This window comes from Bombina bombina, chromosome 9 (genome assembly GCF_027579735.1).
Source record: "Bombina bombina isolate aBomBom1 chromosome 9, aBomBom1.pri, whole genome shotgun sequence".
Classification (NCBI taxonomy): Eukaryota; Metazoa; Chordata; class Amphibia; order Anura; family Bombinatoridae; genus Bombina; species Bombina bombina.
This window is the reverse complement of record NC_069507.1, coordinates 133,277,349-133,283,599: the sequence shown is the minus strand read 5'-3', so window position 1 is coordinate 133,283,599 and position 6,251 is coordinate 133,277,349.

Sequence of the window (6,251 nt, the reverse complement as noted above, 5' to 3'; positions counted from 1 at the left end):
AACCCAGAACATTTCCTCTGTATACTTCCTCTTCTGAAAATCCTGCTTCTGATCAAACTGCTCGGAGATTAACTCGACATTGGCGTAAGATACGTGATCTTCTTTCCAAAGCTTCTAAAAGATACAAGTTTTTTGCTGATCGCAGACGGAAGAAGGCTCCTAATTTTCGTCCTGGAGACAAGGTGTGGATTTCTACTCGTCACCTTCATCTCAAACAACCTTCTATCAAATTGGGGCCTCGATATGTGGGTCCTTTCCGAATACTGGGTCAAGTTTGTTCTACTGCATACCGAGTTGCTCTTCCCAAGACTCTCAAAGCTCACCCTGTGTTCCATGTTTCTCTCCTGAAACCGGTGAAATCTAATAGATTTTCTAAATCTCTGCCCAAACCTCCGCCTCTCTTGGTACAGGGACAGCCTGAGTTTGAGATTGCTCACATTCTGGATTCCAAACTTCGTGGCAAGAAACTATACTATCTCATCCATTGGAAGGGTTATCCGGTCACGGAACAGACTTGGGAACCAGCCCAGCATATACACGCCCCTGCTTTGATTAAGGCCTTTCACGAAGCTTATCCTGCTAGGCCTGGTCCTGTCCCCCAGAGGGGTCCTTGAGAGGGGGGTGCTGTCATGAATTGGATCCGCTCATTGCTGTGTCGCCGTGGCTCACAGATCCCCTCTGTATCACGTCACGTTGCCTAGCAACGTGATGCGGTATCTGGCTCTCCTCCTGACGTCAGAGTCTCCCTGCCTTCAAATCTCGGCGGGAGATCTGAATTTGCGCTCGTTTGTTTTCTCTTTCCTACCTTCCGGACCGGACCTGTGTGAGTAAATTCTTTTATGTCTCCCTTGCCTGAATCCTTGCCTGAATATTCTCTGTCAGTTTGCTTAACCTGCTTTTGGAGATATCTGCTAAAACAAACCTGCTAAAAGGATTATTTTTTGTTTGCTAACCTGCATACAAGGACATTTGCTTTATTTACACCTGCTAAAAGGATTTTCTGTTTGTTTGCTAACCTGCATACAAGAACATTTGCTTTATTTAAACCTGCTAAAATGATTTTCTGTTTGTTTGCTAACCTGCATACAAGGACATTTGCTTTATCTAAACCTGCTAAAAGGAATATCTGTTTGGTTGCTAATCATCATAAAGGGACATTTGCTTTATTCAAATCTAATAAGAGGAAGACATTTCTGTTTGTTCATTAACTTGCTTAAAGGGACATTTGCTTTATTCAAACCTGCTAAAAGGAATCTCTATTTGTTTACTAACCTGCTTAAAGGGACATTTGCTTTATCCAAACCTGCTAAAAGGAATCTCAGTTTGTTTATTAAACCTGTTTAAAGGGACATTTGCTTTATCCAAACCTGCAAAAGGAATCTCTGTTTATTTGCTAACCTTCTTATAGGGACATTTGCTTTATCCAAACCTGCTAAAAGGAATCTCTGTTTGTTTACTAACCTGCTTAAAGGGACATTTGCTTTATCACTTGCTAAAGGAATTTCACTTAGTTTTATTTATCTTCTTAAAAGGACATTTGCTTTCTTCAATCCTGAGTGGGTCACGTCCTGGATATTTCTCAGTGTGCTAGCGTGTGTTTTTTACTTTTCACGCTAGCAGTTGGGTTGAATCCTGGGCTGGTACTTTACGGCTGACAAATACATTTATTATAGTAGCGGCGACGTTGGGGTCGGAAGATTAGGGGTTAAAATTTTTTATTTTAGTGTTTGCGATGTGGGGGGGGGGGCTCGGTTTAGGGGTTAATAGGTAGTTTATGGGTGTTAGTGTACTTTTTAGCACTTTAGTTAAGAGGTTTATGTTCCGGTGTAAGCCCATAAAACTCTTAACTACTGACTTTTAAATGCGGTAGGAGTCTGGACAGGAGAGGGTCTACCGCTCACTTCTTCCAAGACTCGTAATACCGGCGTTCTTCGATAGGACTTCATTTGAAGAGGATGCTCCACGTCGGCTGGATTGAAAATGGACCCGCTCCGCTCCGGAAGGATGAAGATAGAAGATGCAGCCTCGATGAAGCCTGCTGCCATCTGGAGGACCTCTTCTGCCCCAATCGGATGAAGACTTCGGACCCTCTGGAGGACCAATTGTGCCCGGCTGGGTGAAGACGGCTCAAGGTAGGGTGATCTTCAGGGGGTTAGTGTTAGGTTATTTTAAGGGGAGATTGGGTGGGTTTTAGAGTAGGGGTGTGTGGGTGGTGGGTTGTAATGTTGGGGGGGGGTATTGTATTTTTATTTTATAGGTAAAAGAGCTGATTACTTTGGGGCAATGCCCCGCAAAAGGCCCTTTTAAGGGCTATTTGTAATTTAGTATAGGGTAGGGACATTTTATTATTTTGGTTGGCTTTTTTATTTTATTAGGGGGGATTAGATTAGGTGTAATTAGTTTAAAAATCTTGTAATTCTTTTTTTATTTTCTGTAATTTAGTGTTTATTAATTAGTAATTTAGTTTATTTAATTTAATTGTAGGTAGTTTAGGTAATTAGTTTAATGATAGTGTAGTGTTAGGTGTAATTGTAATTTAGGTTAGGTTTTATTTTACAGGTAATTTTGTACTTATTTTAGCAAGGTAGTTATTACATAGAATAACTATAGTACCTAGTTAAAATAAATAAAAAGTATCCTGTAAAATAAATATAAATCTTTAGCTAGCTACAATGTAACTATTAGTTATATTGTAGGTAGCTTATGGTTTATTTTATCGGTAAGTATTTAGTTTTAAATAGGATTAATTTATTTAATTATGTTAAATTAATTTCGTATAATTTAAATTATATTTAAATTAGGGGGGGGTTAGGGTTAGAGTTAGACTTAGGTTTAGGGGTTAATACATTTATTATAGTAGCAGCGACGTTGGGGTCGGAAGATTAGGGGTTAAAAATGTTTATTTTAGTGTTTGCGATGTGGGGGGCCTCAGTTTAGGGGTTAATAGGTAGTTTATGGGTGTTAGTGAACTTTTTAGCACTTTAGTTAAGAGGTTTATGTTCCGGCGTAAGCCCATAAAACTCTTAACTACTGACTTTTAAATGCGGTTGGAGTCTGGACAGGAGAGGGTCTACCGCTCACTTCTTCCAAGACTCCTAATACCGGCGTTAGACAAATCCCATTAAAAAGATAGGATACGCAATTGACGTAAGGGGATTTGTGGTAGCCTCGACTCGCGGAAGAAAAGTGAGTGGTACACCTGTACCTGTCAGACTCGTAATACCAAAAAAAAAGAAGTGTTGGGACCTCTCAACGTTGTTTTTTAAGGCTAATGCTAAACTTGTGATCTAGGTGAATATCTTTTGTAGCCGGCTATTAATAAATTTAGAAATAACTTTGTAACAAGAGGACCTGTGAATATGTGGGATGTCAGATTATGAGATTAAAACTATCTAGCTAATACTCTAACTGTATTTATAAAGTCCTTGCTTGCACAGTTAACTTTAGCACAGCTGTTCAGTGTAATAGATTCTGTCTGCTTAAGCCCCTTCTATAGCGGAGGCTAGATTAACGTTTAACTGACTTGTTTCACTATCATAGCAAAACGTCTGATCCTAGAATATAACACACATTTACAAGCTATTGGCAAAAATGATTGCAATCAACAATTATCATGGAGAGTAAGCAGTTAAAAAACAAGAGTATGTACTCTCTGAAGCCAGACCCCTGACACTTGTTTCGCTCACGCTTTGTCAGAGGGGTAACACGCCAGAAGTTTGGTAAATCTATTTACTGGTTCATAAGTCCCACCTCATGTGTGGGATTGGATGATCATGAGGGATTATCTTGATTCTGATTGGTAGTATTGCATGTCAATCATCTTTAGGCATCCAATGTGGATCCATTTTTCATTTGAAGTTGTATGCTATACTCTGTTACATATTGCGAACTTATGCATGTTAATTACAATAATATATGTTACTTTATCAGGGAGTTCTTTATTTTGCTGCGGAAGAATAAGTTCTAAATTTTCTTATTGTATATACTTTCACTTGTTTTGGGTACTTTGTATTATACCACAGAGATATGATTTGGTAATAGGACCATATGCAGGGTTTTCAATCTATTAATTACAGGGTAGTATTATAATGAAAATATTAAATACATCAGTAGTAGAAAGACTAATCCAATAGGATATAGTAAACGATCAGTGAAATCAGCCAGAATGGCAGCTTTAAAACAAGATAGAAACAACTTATTAAAACCTAAAGCCAAAAATCAAGAAGAAACATGTCCAAGATTAATTACCATATATAATCCCCAAAGCAACAGATAATTAGGATTATGAATACAAATTGGCACATACTTCAAAATGATACCACACTTGCACCTATGATAGGGCATAAAATAACCACAGGGTACAAAAGACCCAGAAATCTAAAAGACCAATTGGTTCAAAGCCACTACATTCATATCCCAAAGAAAACACCAAAAGACCCAGGAATGTATCCATGGGGTTCATGTTCAGCATGTACATGTGTAACTAAATTCAAACAAATCACTACCAAAACAGGCAAAATTCACAAATTAGAACAACACTATACATGCCGGTCGACAGGAGTAATCTATATTCTTTTTTGTTCTTCCAAGAAAGTTTACATAGGCATGACAACCAGCGAAGCCAGGCTAAGAATTTATAATATCAAAAATGCCACAAAAGATGTATCAAAAGGTAACACCATCACATCAGTGGCACAACATTTTATAAAAATTCATAAAAGTGGAATCACTGACTTGAAATATGTCTCTCTGGGCATAAAAGAAGGAAATCTGGAAGAAGCAGATTGTAGATGGATATATCTATTAGACTCCATACAACCAAAAGGACTGAATGAATATAACAATTACTTTGTATACCTATAATTATAGTACATCACAACTAAATATATTTAATTTTGCACTTTGACCGCAGCTCATTACTACTTACTTAATGATGTTTGATTAAGGATTTCGTCCCTCTTCTAGGCACTTTTCACGTATCCTCTTAATAATTATTTGTGTTAATTACTTAACACTTTATTACCTTAGTAGGCATACTTTGTAAGCAACAATACACACAATGTAATAATGCAATTCATTTGTGACACTCAATCACTTAGTTTTTCATATACTTCACATCCAATTTACTTTATTAAGATAATTCTTATTTATGTGACCTATCTCTTTAACTATATGTGCGCACATCCACTCTTCTTTTCAACACACTTTTAAGTAACAAATTCATGGAAACTGACTTCCACATAATATTTAGAAACATCTATACCTGCACCCTTAGGGGCCTATTTATTAATGTGCGAGTGGACATGATCCGATATTGCGGATCATGTCCGCTGCACACCGATAAATGCCGACAGCATATGCGCTCTGCGTTTATTATTGCACCAGCAGTTCTGGTGAACTGCTGGTGCAATGCTGCCCCTTGTAGATTCGCAGCCAATCGGCCGCTAGCAGGGGGTGTAAATCAACCTGATCAGTTTTGATTGGGTTGATTTCTGTTCACCACCTCAGAGCAGGCGGACATGGAAAGGAGCAGCGGTACGGAGCTTGATAAATATTCCCCTTAAAATTTACACGCACCAAATGTGAACCAAAGAAACTCTGAGAAACTTCTCATCAGTTTTTGAAAGTTTTCTTGGCCTTCCGGTCCTTTTTTTTTTTTTGTCCTTGACCTCTCCTGATTCTTCTTAAATCCCACATCTTGAGTATCCAGTTTGTTTGCTGATTTCCCTTTGAGAGTGGCCTTGCTGATGCAGAAGTATGATTTTAGGTCTGTCATATTCTGTGATCTTTGGCATTTTAAATGGAATCGTGATTGAAAGTTGGTCTTATTAGAAAGCTTCCAATGAATTACACTCATACCACATGTGTATGTAATGCTCAAGCATGTCTTGCACAAACGTGCAAATTGTTGAAGCATCACGTAGCGATCTGGATTCTAGCAAGTCTGCAATCCTTCATCCAACTGTTGCTAATGTGCTTTGCTCTAACTTTTTACGCTGTAAATTAGTTTAATTAATCTGGGTTTGAATTTGCACAGTTTCCGCAACATAAATTTTTGATAGCAGAGTAAAATATTTGCGTGACAACCTTTCATCGTTTTCATAACAAGCTTAAAGTCTGTAAGCAATATAGTTTAACTGTTCTTTGTCATTAGAAGTTTTATTAGCTAAAGACAAACATTGTCTAACCTTTTCCCACATTTCATTCAATGCTTCCACTAATTCGTCTTTTTTCAGTTTAATAACTTTGTT